We start from the raw sequence: 12,596 nt of genomic DNA, 5'->3' as shown, positions 1-12,596 counted from the left end.
TATCTTTGTCCATTTTAAAGGCAGTCTTTTGGACAGTAATTGCTTTCAACATCTTTTAGAAGTCTTCTGTAAGATTTGCACTTTTTTGTTGGATTTTTAAATAAAATTAATGATATTCTCTGATAGTAAATTTTTGTTTCTATACATATATATATGTACACACACAAAGAAATAGAAATATAAATAAATATACACATGGATATGTATATATAGACATATCTCTGTGTTAAAGCAACATAGATTATTTGATTTTATCAGATGATACTATCTTAATTTAGAAAAATGATATTTCTATTTGGTTTTGGTTAGCATAAGCCCTGAAAAGTCTTTCAATAACTGTCTTCACTTGTGATATTTTTTTTGTTTACTTTTATGTATTCTAAAATAGCATTATTTTCACTGGCCATTTTCTCTGGTATTGACAAATCATCTTATAGAGGTAGATTTAATGAACAGGTTCAACTACAAACTCTCACAAGTCACTTATCTGAGATTGAGTTCTCTCATCTGTAAAAATGATTGAGAGCAGTGTTCAGCAACAATTTTTTTTTTGAAAAGGCCAGACAGTAACTATTTTAGGCTTTATAGTCTTTGTTGCAACTACTCAGCCCTGAGATTGTGGCCTATAAGGAGCCATAGACAATACATAAGTAGGTGGGTGTGTACCAATAAAACTTTATATACAAAAACAGACTAGAACTGACCGGAAATGGCCTGCAAGCCATAATTTGCTGACCCTTGATTTAATGTATGTAAAGGGAATAGATTGTTCCTAAATCTAAAGTTTTGACAATTCATGTTATTAAAAACTTACTCTGTACCTGTGTAAGATGTTAAAAGAGAAAATATGTGTAAGATATAATCTATAATCTCATGAAATTTGGAATTTATTTGGGAAATTTATGGGGAAGGCAAAGGTACTTGTTCTTATGATACAATTAGAGAGTAAGTCAGTATAGATAAAGTGCTATTATATGAGGAAAATAATAGATGAGTATAAGAAAATAAATATTTTTAGTTATGAAAGTCAAATTACTAAGATTAAAGATAGAAAGAACCTTTCTTCAAGGAATAATACCAATATTCTCACAAATTATTTTCATCTTATTTGTTCAGCTTTGAAGAGTGTACTATATAACTTCATATCAGACTGAGTATTGTCTCTGAACATTAAGGCATTAGAGCAAAAAAACACAGAAAAGAAAAATGGCTTTAAAATAGCGAAGGAAATGTGAGCTAATAAAAAATATTTTATGGGTATGGCATTATCTCAAGTTCAAATATTTAAAAACTTTCTATTTACTTTTTGATGGTTAAAATATATATCTTATCTCCATCTTGTATATACAGACCAAATAGTAGGATTTCATTGCACTGTAAATTATATTATCTAAAATTTTACTGTATATAAGTTATACAAACTACAATTTCCTCCTGGCTTCAGAAACTTCTTATCATGGTATGAAGTCATTTATATAAACTCTGTTAAATGAGGTGAATATTGAGTCCACAGTTTTGGAAAAAGCATAGAAATGAGGCAGAGATATTAACTTCTAGAGATAGGGAGAGACCTTACAAATAATTCAGTTTCTTAGTTCACTCATTTATTCATTGATTGCCTCTACTAGGCAAAGCACTGTGAAAGGCCCAGGACTCATAGCCTTAAAAGGTAGTGGGAGAGTTGTCCAAATAAACTGGCAACTAAATGACAGTGTGACAAGTGCCAAGATGAGAGTGAGTGGAGGGTGTTATATAGGAGTCCAGACCTCACTCAGTCTTGGTGGGGCTTGAGTCAGGCTCCAAGAAGGTTCCCTGATTCAAAATTAAGTCTGGAGGATGAGCCGAATGAGCAGAATGAAAGAAGTCGGGATGAAGGTTCATAGGAATGAGCATATGAGCAAAGACCTGGAGATGAAAGGGACATTGGGGAGTTCTGTGAAGAGACATTAACAAAATTAATTGACATTAGATCCAACAAAGACATTCTTGGCCATGTATTTATTCTTAGATTATGTAAAAATAATGTCATTTATTTCCTTTTTCTTGAATGGCATTTCTGTGTATTTGGTTTGTTTGTGCATATAAAAAGGAAATACCAGAGCAAGTTTAGTGGTTTCTTGTCCCATTTTCTCACGATAGTCTTGATAACATGCATCTAAAAAGTTTTACTGAACTTCGTTGGCTCTTTAAAAGTCACACTGACCCTCAAACCTATTTAAGGACAGTGAAGGGTCTGACATGTAGGTAGAAACTTCTGAAGATGCTGCAGCTGTCCCTGTTTTTCTTGTTATTTAAGAAGAGAGCTAGAAATAAGTATCCATCAGATTACTCTAGTGCTCTAAGTGTTTTAGTTGAAGAGGTAAAGTGTTTGATTTGAAAGCATACAAATTTTCATCCACTACTTAGTCTATAAACTTGATTACTCAAGAAATTGAGTAATGGCCTTCAGTTGAACATATTCTTTTTTTTTTTTTTAAAGCAAAGTCAAGGATGCTATTTAAGGGAGGGGTAAAATAATATAGTACATGAACTTGTTAATCATTGCAGATGGAGAAGCAGTGTTTCTGTTTTTTTTTTTTAATTTAATTTAATTTAACTTTTTTTCAGTGTCCCAAAATTCATTGTTTATGCACCATACCCAGTGCTCTATGCAATACATGTCTTCCTTAAGCAGCGTTTTTAAAGATGTGTTGCAGAGACTTTGGATGAGTTATATAAACAGGTTTGTTTCAATAAACAGCTTAACAGCCAGGTACCACCTTTGAGTATAAGTCCAAGGAAAAAAAGACCCCACTGAGCTCTCTGCTTCTCTGACATTATTATTTCAAATGGTCATGAGGTACAGTGGAGTCCCAAACTTATCTGTATACCACTAGCTATGCTGCCATTTCATATTATCTCTCTCAGGTGCACAAAGAAGATAATTAACATTAGATCAAACAGACATGGCCCAGACAGGTGTTGACTTAAAGGTTAGTTAAGACCAGAAGGCCATCAGGGTGGTATCATGGTAGAGTCTGGTTATGGTTCAAAGCAGTGAGGCATTAGGTCCAGGATAACTGGATAGGATAACTGACAAGCTTTGTCCATGAGTCCTTGGAAAGCATCAGGGGTGGGGTAGTTGGGGGTGAGACATTCAGCACCCTGGATAGCTCCCGCAACAGTGGCTGAGGATAAGCCGGCCTGACTTTCCGAGGAACCTTGGCCCATTTACTTGGCTCCTTCCACTTTGTAGAGCTGTATTAAGAGAGAACTTAGACCTTTTGTGCTTAGGAACTCACCCTTGTTTTTCCAAGAGGGCTTAGCTTTTACATTTGGTTTCACATTTCTAATGACCGTCTGGCTTGACACATGTACCCATGCCTGGAAAAGGCCAGCAGATAGGGGAAAAGTGATGGCAGCTCTCTCATTGTCTATTTCATCTCTGGAATTCTTTCAGAGATATGGCTCAAAGTTGAGGTCTTGACAATATATGCACACGAAAATACGAAATTTTGATCTCCATGTTCCACACTTGCCCCTCTACCATCTAGTCTCCATGCAACAACAGGAGAAATCTTTTACAATATATTCATCAGGTCATATGACCTTTCCCTTAAGACACACTGTACTTCAAGTCCAGATTCCCTCCTATGGCTTATAACACTCTATAGTCTCTTAGTCCTGCTTATTTCTCCCCTGTTCATTATAATCCAGCCACACTGGCCTCCTTTCTCTTCCTCCAACGTGCCAGCCATGTTCCTTCCTCAGGACGTCAGCACATTTTTCCCTTTGCTTGCAACACCCACATCTTTACTTGGCTGGCTCCTTGTCATTCAGATCTCTGTCCAAGATCACTTTCTCAGAGAAAAAGATCATGTCATGTCATGTCATGATCATGTCAGTATAGTCAGAGAAGTCTTGCATGATTACCCTAGCCAAAGTAATCCTACAAATTTTTCTACTTAGGGTTTTTTTTTTCCCCCTACTCCATTACCCTTATTTTTTGTTAAGGCCCTTAAACCCTTAAAGAAGTTCTCTTAATTATTCATTCAGCTGATGACTGTCTATATGTACCAGATGTTGCTTCCCCATATTCCTGCCAGAACTTGGATGTAAGCTCAGTGAAAGCTGACTTTAGGTCTGGTCTGCCCTATTGCTCCAGTGCCTCTAGTGGTGTTGGGCACATCTCTGCTAGATAGATTAGGACAAGAAGTTGAAAGAATGGTAAATAAGATCTGCTAGAGGACTGCAGAGAAGGAAGAAATTTCACTGGGTAGGCCTGGCAGGAGACACATTAATGCAAGTGGTAAATTTGACATAGGCCTAGAAAGAAATGAAGGATTTTCATAGACAGCCAGCAGTTTGGAAAATAATTCCAGAATTGTGAAATAGCATAAACCAAGAAAAGCTCAGGGAAAATGGGGTAAATAAGCCTTAAGAGAACAGAGGGCTCATTGTGCTCTGTCTCTTCACTTTTCCTCACCCCGCTTTTTAAAAGGCATTCCCCAGCATCTACAATCTCTTCTCCTCCCATTTCCCCATCCTTTTCTCCCACCAGTTTCCTAGGTGGTCTCATGCATATCTGTTTATGGGTTGAATTGTGCTTCCCCCAAAGCCATGTTGAAGTCCTAATCCCTAATACCTTGGTGTTTCTGAAGAAATCACTGTAAATATAATTAGCTGAAGTCATATTGGAGTAGGGTGGACCCTTGACCAATAGGACTAGTGTTCTTATAAGAAGGGCATTTGGATATAGAGACAGAGAAGCGAAGGCCATAAGACCAAAGAGAGAGATAAGAGTGATGCAGCTACATGGCAAAGAGCATCAAAGATTGCTGACAGAAACAAGAAGCTAGAAAGAGGCAAGAAAGTAGTGTTTCCCACAGCTTTCAGAGAGTGTGTAGCCCTGCTGACAACTGGATTTCAGACTTTCAGCCTCCAGAACTGTGAGACAATACCTTACGTTATGTTAAGTTACATTTGTGGTCCTTTGTCATGGAAGCCCTAGGGAAACAGTATTTGAGACCTAAAGTGTCATAACTATGCAGATTATCTCCCACATCAAGCTCTGCCTCAGCCTGGCTTCTTAGTGATGCCCCTGTGTCTTCATCTGACAATAGGCGCTCCTTCTGGTGAACGCTGCTGGTATCTGTTCCCTCAGGCACCCACCCTGAAAACCTTAGGGTCAGCTGTCTTCATCTTCTCACCCCTCATGTTTCCCATCAGAACTGTTGTATAGGTCTGTTGAAACCACTTCTCTAATGTGCATTCATCTGATTCTTGCTAACTTTCCCTGGGATCGTTGCAATAATTTAATGTTTTCTTTTGCCTTCTCCTTCACTTAAACCATTTGCTTCATTTGACTTTCCAAGCCATTCTGCACACTACCAGTCTCCTAATGTTCTTAAGGCAAATCCCTAATCATGTCAGTACCTTGTACAGAACACTAATGACTTCCATGGACCACCAAAGAACCCCGAGACCACCACTCAAGGATTTCCAAGTCACTGTTTGTACTTTCAAAGTAAACATTTTATATCGGACTACTTGTTATGACTAAAATATGAGCATTCATTTCTCTGCTGGGAATTATTTTCAAACCTGCCTGTAAACTCTCTTCCTATTCTAGTCAAAAGTTACTCTTATCAAACCTTCTCTGATGTTAATGCAGGGGCCACTCCACTTTCCAGTGGCCCTCCGTGTCTGGGACTGCAAGTGTCTGTGTAGACAGATGGGTCTTTCCCTTACTGAATGAGAGCACCTCACAGGTAAGGCCCAAATCAAGGCTTCATACTGCAGGAGTCGCTCAGTGAATCAACAAAAGTATGACATGAAGGTTAGGATCAGTTTGTGGGTCTCAGGCAACACAAAACCATTACATTTTTTTCAGTCATGGGAGAGATAGGACAGAACACACTTTAATGAAGATTAACCTCCTAGAGGCATATAGGAGAGACAACAGAGAGAGAGAGAGAGAGAGAGAGAGAGAGAGGAAGCATATAGGCTAAGTTGGTTGGTATACCAGTTGTCTGGACGGGCTAAAAGTATGGACTTGTGGGTATTTGTGAAATGAGGGAAAAAGGGAATAGACTGAAGGATATTATAATGAAAGAATCTAGATTGTTTGAAAGTGATTCAGTATAGGATGTTTGGGAGAGAAGGAAGTTAAGAGGTTCATACACAGAGGGGAAAATAATGGTGTCATCACCTGAACAGAGAACAGCAAGAGAAAGGGCAATCAGAGAGGGGTTGTGGTTAAGTTCAATTCCAGATACTGAGTTTGACGTGATAACTGGGTGCCTAGACAGAATTACCCAGCAGCTACAGAGAGAGAATCCACACTCCGCAGACAACCCAGGGGTGGGGATTTGAATCAGTTCCCTCCATTAATATTAAGGAAACTTGGTGAAGAGAACGGCTAACTACTTCCTGAAGGTTGCCCATTATTAATAGTGGGGAAGTAACTCTAGAAACTTCCTCTTGATTCTCATAATAATGTATTGTGAGTTCCCTGCTTCTTACCAAAACCTTGTAAGAAACACTCTCATTATTAAAATTATATGTTTAAGGCCCTTCTAAAGAAGAAAATCACAAATTAGTCCAATGGGCCAAATGCTGCTCTCTAGGAGCTTACAATTTAAAAGAGAACATGCTGGTTCCATCACATAGAGCTGTACAAATAATAAACAGCAGGAACAAATAGAAGCATTTTTATGACTTTCAAATAAAAAACAGGTGGGTTTTTTTCCCTCAAATTATTTATACTGTGGAAGTCCACAAGGATCTTTTCTGACCCAGAGCTTGCCTAATCCTTCCATTATTTCTACTGCTAATTCTTTCTTTTATAAAAGCTTTTATTTATTTGACACACAGAGAGAGCACAAGCAGGGGGAGGGCAGGCAGAGGGAGAGGGAGAAGCAGGCTACCTGTTGAGCAAGGAGCCTGATGCAGGACTCCATCCCAGTACCCCAGGATCATGACCTGAGCCGAAGGCAGATGCTTAATTGATGGAGCCACCCAGGCGCCTTCTACTTCTAGTTTTTATGTTCTATCTTGTAGTCACATGCATATTGTACAGCAGAGAAATAAGGCCAGTGAGGAGGAAGAGTAGAAGAGTTTCAGTGCGTACACATATGAGTATCATCTAATTTTCAAATTAAAGCATTTGTAATGAAACTTTTTGAAAGAAAGGCCTTACCCCCAGGTAGTGGTAAGTTTGCTAGATGTTGGGCTCCTGGTTCTCCTCAGACAAAAAACGAAAGGCACAACCCTGAAGTTCAAGACCTGAAAACCTCCTTCCATGTAAGAATGCCCTTCTTCTTACCAGTTTTATGTGCTCGTTACTCTAATGCGATAGTATGAAATTAGATGTGTGCGTGCATGTGCACGTATGTCTTGGAAGAAGGGCTCAGAAAAGCAAAATCATGTTCATTTTACCTGTGAAATGATAGTGGCTCTTCCTTTTTTTTCCCTTTGGCAAAGTAATCATTATCTTGGAGATAATTAAGACAAAATGCATCTGACAAATAAAATCAGTATAGAACCCCTCTTTCTGGGCAGCTCTTGTGGACACAGCTGAAGCTTTCAGAGGTCTTTAAAAACCATGGCAACAAATGCCTTTGAAGGGTAGGCAAAGGTTCCAAATGTTTTTAATCGCTGGTGTTTTTTATACTACCACTTCAAGCATTCTTCTCAATTTTTTGTTCGTCTGATTGAAATTAAATTTCCAATTTCCCTACTAAGTGGCTCTGTCCTGGCGATGGCGTTGACTATTTCCATTAAAGTGGTAGAGTTTGTGCCCATGTACAGTGGTTAAGCATATCAACAATTCCATTAGAAAGCCCTATTTCGCACAAAATTTTGCGCAAAATTATAGATAGCCTTTAATTGGCACATTTTCAAAGGGCATCAACTAGCTCTCACAATTATGTGCTGACATTGTTCATTCAAAACCTATCAATGGTGGCCTATGGCCCAATTCTGCTCAAATTTCTCTTTCCTTCATAGAAAGCTGCTGTCAATACCTTTAAAGAGAATGGCCTGTTTTTCTTTTTTTTTTCCCCTCAAAGTTTTTATTTATTTATTTGACTTACAGAGATCACAAGTAGGCAGAGAGAGAGGCAGGCAGAGAGAGGAAGAAGCAGGCTCTCTGCTGAGCAGAGAGCCCGGTGTGGGGCTCAATCCCAGGACCCTGGGATCATGACCCGACCCGAAGACAGTGGCTTTAACCCACTGAGCCACCCAGGCACCCCAAAAGAATGACCTGTTTTTCTGATACTCATTCAGAGAAAAGTATGCTTTGAGATCGTAGGCTGCTCATTTCTGAAATATATAATATACATTACTATTTCAGATCTCTATATATACAGGTTTTAGTATAGCCTGCTTGGCTGGCTTTTTTTTTTTTTTTAAAGATTTTATTTATTTGACAGATAGAGATCACAAGTAGGCAGAGCAGCTGGCAGAGAGAGAGGGGGAAGCAGGCTCCCCGCTGAGCAGAGAGCCCGATGCGGGACTCGATCTCAGTATCCTGAGACCATGACCTGAACTGAAGGCAGAGGCTTAACCCACTGAACCACTCAGGCATCCCTGACTGAAAAATAATATTCAAGAAAAATCTACTTCATAGATATATTATCTCTTTTGTAAAATTTTTCTTGCCAGTATGTTAATTCTTTGCTCACATGCAAGTTATAGAGCAGATTTGATATTTTTTAAAGGAAAGACATACTTGACTTGAGAGAGAGTATAGTGGGGAGAGTACTCCTATTATTCCTCCCCCCCCCATTTACATCTTCCTTTAACTGCAATAAAAGGAGATTTTATTTTTTCAGCAGCTAAGACATAAAGGGGAAAGAAGAAAATAACTTAATTATTATTAATTAGTAACTAAAATATCTGTCTGCAATAGGTCCTGTTCTATTTTCTTAGAGGGAGAGAGTGTATGGATTTAAAATTTTATCCAAATGAACATCATTTTTGTCTGATTCGTTTGGCAGTTTCTGAATCATGTATCATGTATTAGAAAGTATGGAGTGAATGGATGGCTAGATTAATTTATAAATATGAATTTTTTTGTGATTGAGTCTAAGCACAATGGCTTTAAATAATGGCTGTACCACCTTAGTATATTTCATTAAGTGACATGTACAATATTTTCTTTATACACCAGAGAAGATAAATCACACGTTTTTTAAAAATTACACATTCTTAAAAGAATCAGATTTCATGATCATTTTATTCCTTTGATACTTCAGAGTTACTAATAAGGGAATTCATTTGATCATGGCATTAAGAGTGCATTTACCAAAACTGTTAACCAGGGCCATGGTAGTACATTTTAGTAACTGATAGAGATGGTTTTCTTCTTTATTTTGTTTTGTTTTTGTCTTGATTGATTGCCAGCATGCCAATTACTCTAAAGATGCCCTTCCCACTGAGCAAGGGCCCATAGACCAGCCCTGTATTTTCCTCTACCTCATGCCCAACCCCTTGCACTGGCTCCCATGCTTATCAAGTTGATGTGCTCTACATCCTCACCAAATCCTCATGGGATTTGTGGTTTCCTCCCCTGTGTTATCGGGTACATACCATTTCTCCCCTTCTCACCACCCAACCTGACTTCTAAGGAGTGTGGTCTCTCTTTTACAAGATTCAATCCTTGGTTTTCCTTCCTATCTTCTTCCTAGCACATGTCTATACACCCACAGACCTCACTGCTCGAGTTCCTCACAAATGCAAAAATATATAACCCAGAGACCCTGAAATCCACTGAGGGATTCAGCTTGTGCACAAAGAGAAAGGTTGTAATACTATGTATCACACCATAGAAGAGTTCAACCCAGCAACTGCAGGAAATGTTGCCAAGCAGAACACAGGGACAGAAGGGTCTTTCAGAAGATAATGTTAGGAGTTGAGAGGAGGGAGCAGGCCCAGTGCTCTGGAGTAAACTCAGAGACATTGTGGAAGAGATGGTGCTTCAACTGGCGCCTGAACCGAGGACGAGGAAGAGAATTCTACTTCATTCTAAGTGACCCATGATTTGTTGTTGTGATTACATCCTCCCTTCTGCACGTTCGATGCTGTGGAATGTTCTGTAGTGTTTTAGAAGTGTGTGGGTTTTTAAAAACCACATATTTTAAAAACATATCCCATGTGTCTATCGGTATCTCTGTTATTAGCAGTAAGTCTATTATGTATCCAGAGGGTGATAATACTTTATCCCTTTCCAGGATGTGAGTAATGGTTTATTTCAACTTATTTTCAAAGTTTGACATGAGTGATCTTAATAAAAACCCAAAGATGGTCCTCTGTAGTAATATAGAATGCAGCTAATCTGGGGTAAGTACATGTGACAGTTGATGTGGAGGTAAACAGTTGGTCCCAAGCTAAAATATATTTAGGGAGGTTCAGCTTAGACTTCATAATTTTTATGTTTATAACTTTCTTGATATTTTCCTGGTGTTATCTTTATGAGATATTTATGACGGGGTGTTTTAAAAAATAGCCAGAGACTTTTGCTTTCAAGAATTGGCAGAAACTTTCCCAAAACGTGAACCATTAGTAGGAGATAAACTTAGATACACCCTTTAATTTTTAAAAGTGTGGCAGTAAACCTGATCTTGGAGAAGGAAGACAAGGGTTTGGCTAGTTTTTAATCAATTGTATATAGAATTTTTGAAGGGGTTCATTTCCCCTTCTTCCACTCTCTCTGTAATACTTACCTTAAGGTTGCCGCTATTGATGTAGTGGTGTAAATGCGTGTGATAATCATATTGTATGAATGTAGATCCCAGAAATGGGCATTTTCCAGTTTGCTGCCTATTCTGCAAGTGTACCTCCCTAAATTTTTGTAAATCCAAGGGAAGGGAAGGAGAAGCAAAGTGTGTGCTGGCTTGGTTTTGGGGCTTGGGGACCCTTCTCCTTTTTCCTGCTTTTGTTCTCACATCTGATTACTGAACCAATGAAGGGCGTCAGAGTCACAATCCCTGATTTTGGATCCATTTTTCCTAAAAATGCAAATACTGTTAAGAGCCTTGTAGACCATTCATTGCTTGTAAAATGCTTCTTAGTTTTTCTGAATACAAGATAGAAGAAATGGCTTGAATCAAAGGTTTCTTGTAGACACCTTCTTGTGTGTGTGTGTGTGTGTGTGTGTGTGTGTGTGTGTGTGTTTCACGTACACATACACATACATGTACACATAGGTTTGTACGTAATTATGCATATTCATATACATACCATATAGAGGGAAAGGAATGTGTACAAACTTTGCACATATGTACTCTAAAATATTAAACAATGAGGATTTCTGAGTGATAGAATTATGGCTAAATTGTATTTTTTGCTTTCGTACATTTTAATCTTCCTCCAATAAGCATTTTTCACTTGTATAATGAAAACATGATTTTAAAAAGCCAGGCTGTAATTGATTAACTGATTTCACACTAGTGTTTTCCTTAGTTTTTCCTACGTAGAGAAAGATTATTTTGTGTCTAGCACGTCTTCATGCTTTATTTCCAAAGTGTCTTTATTCTTTGTTTACAAGAGGCCAAGTCTGCACTGAAATGTCGTTTTCATCTTATTCTTCATGAAACCCAAGTGAAATGACATCAGGTGGACATTAGGTAGCTGAAGCCCACAAAATACCACTTCTTCTGAGATGTCGAGAAGCTATAACAAAGGAAGGGGAAGAGAGGCCTCGTGTTTAATGAAACCACCAGGAATCTAGGTCATCAGAGCAGCTGGCCTGACCAGCAAGGATGAGATATTATCGTCATGCGGTCAAACAATGACCGTTGATTCTAAACCATCCATCCCAGGGAGCAGGAGCCAGCCTGGGAGGGGCTGGGTGTTACCAGTTTGTTGATTGCTAGTTAGGCGCGTGGTAATAGAACCGAAACCTTGCAAAAACCAGGAATTGCAATCCCGATGCCCAGAGGTAGGGGCTCTTAACTTCCTTTTCCTATTTCTCAAGTCCCACCGCCTTTAAGAGTCTTCTTTATAATCCCAAAGGATGCCTTCAGAGTCTTGAAATTTAGTCATTCAAGAGGAGTAGGGTTAGTCAGAATATTTTCCCCTTTGATTTGAATATGGTAGAGAGCCATTGAAATTCATGAAGTTCTGGTTGGGGATGTGGCTGCATTGCTCAGTGTCTTAGCCTTTTGCCTGAGGCGCTAGACTAAGTATGCATTAGACATGCATTTCCATGACTTTTCAAGAATCAGGAACACTTTAAAAGGGGATACAATTTGAGGACATGCCCATGACAGTGGTTATACTTTTCCTCATTGTCCCCTAATTGAGTAAGCACATTCTGATAACACGCTTTCAGGAAAGGAGTGGTGCTTTCCAAAGCATTTGCCTCTTAAGTTTGCCATACAGCCTGTGCTCATTTGAATGGACTGCATACATTAGATCAGTCTGGAGCCAGTGCTTGATTCTCACCTTGATTGTCTGCCCTGTGTCATTAACTCCCTCTTGCCAGCTGCCTGGAAGCAACTGATGAAATGAACTTTAGCAGTTCATTCTGCTCCCACTCCTTCATTTAGAAATTTTGTATTTTTTTTTTTTTATTCTGAAAATAGTTGCATAGAAGGTAGGAAAGTCATTTT

At 38.7% G+C, this 12,596-nt stretch overlaps 1 protein-coding gene across 3 annotated transcripts in view; it reads left to right on the top strand.

The window, feature by feature from the left end:
- The window catches only part of LOC111158708 (estrogen receptor 1), a 290,590-nt gene that overhangs the window by 37,353 nt on the left and 240,641 nt on the right, over positions 1-12,596 (top strand). The gene's annotated exons all lie outside the window — the stretch shown is intronic.

This window comes from Enhydra lutris, unplaced genomic scaffold (assembly GCF_002288905.1).
Source record: "Enhydra lutris kenyoni isolate GAN:26980312 unplaced genomic scaffold, ASM228890v2 scaffoldscaffold62, whole genome shotgun sequence".
NCBI classification, from domain to species: Eukaryota; Metazoa; Chordata; class Mammalia; order Carnivora; family Mustelidae; genus Enhydra; species Enhydra lutris.
This window is presented reverse-complemented; position numbering and strand designations above follow the sequence as displayed.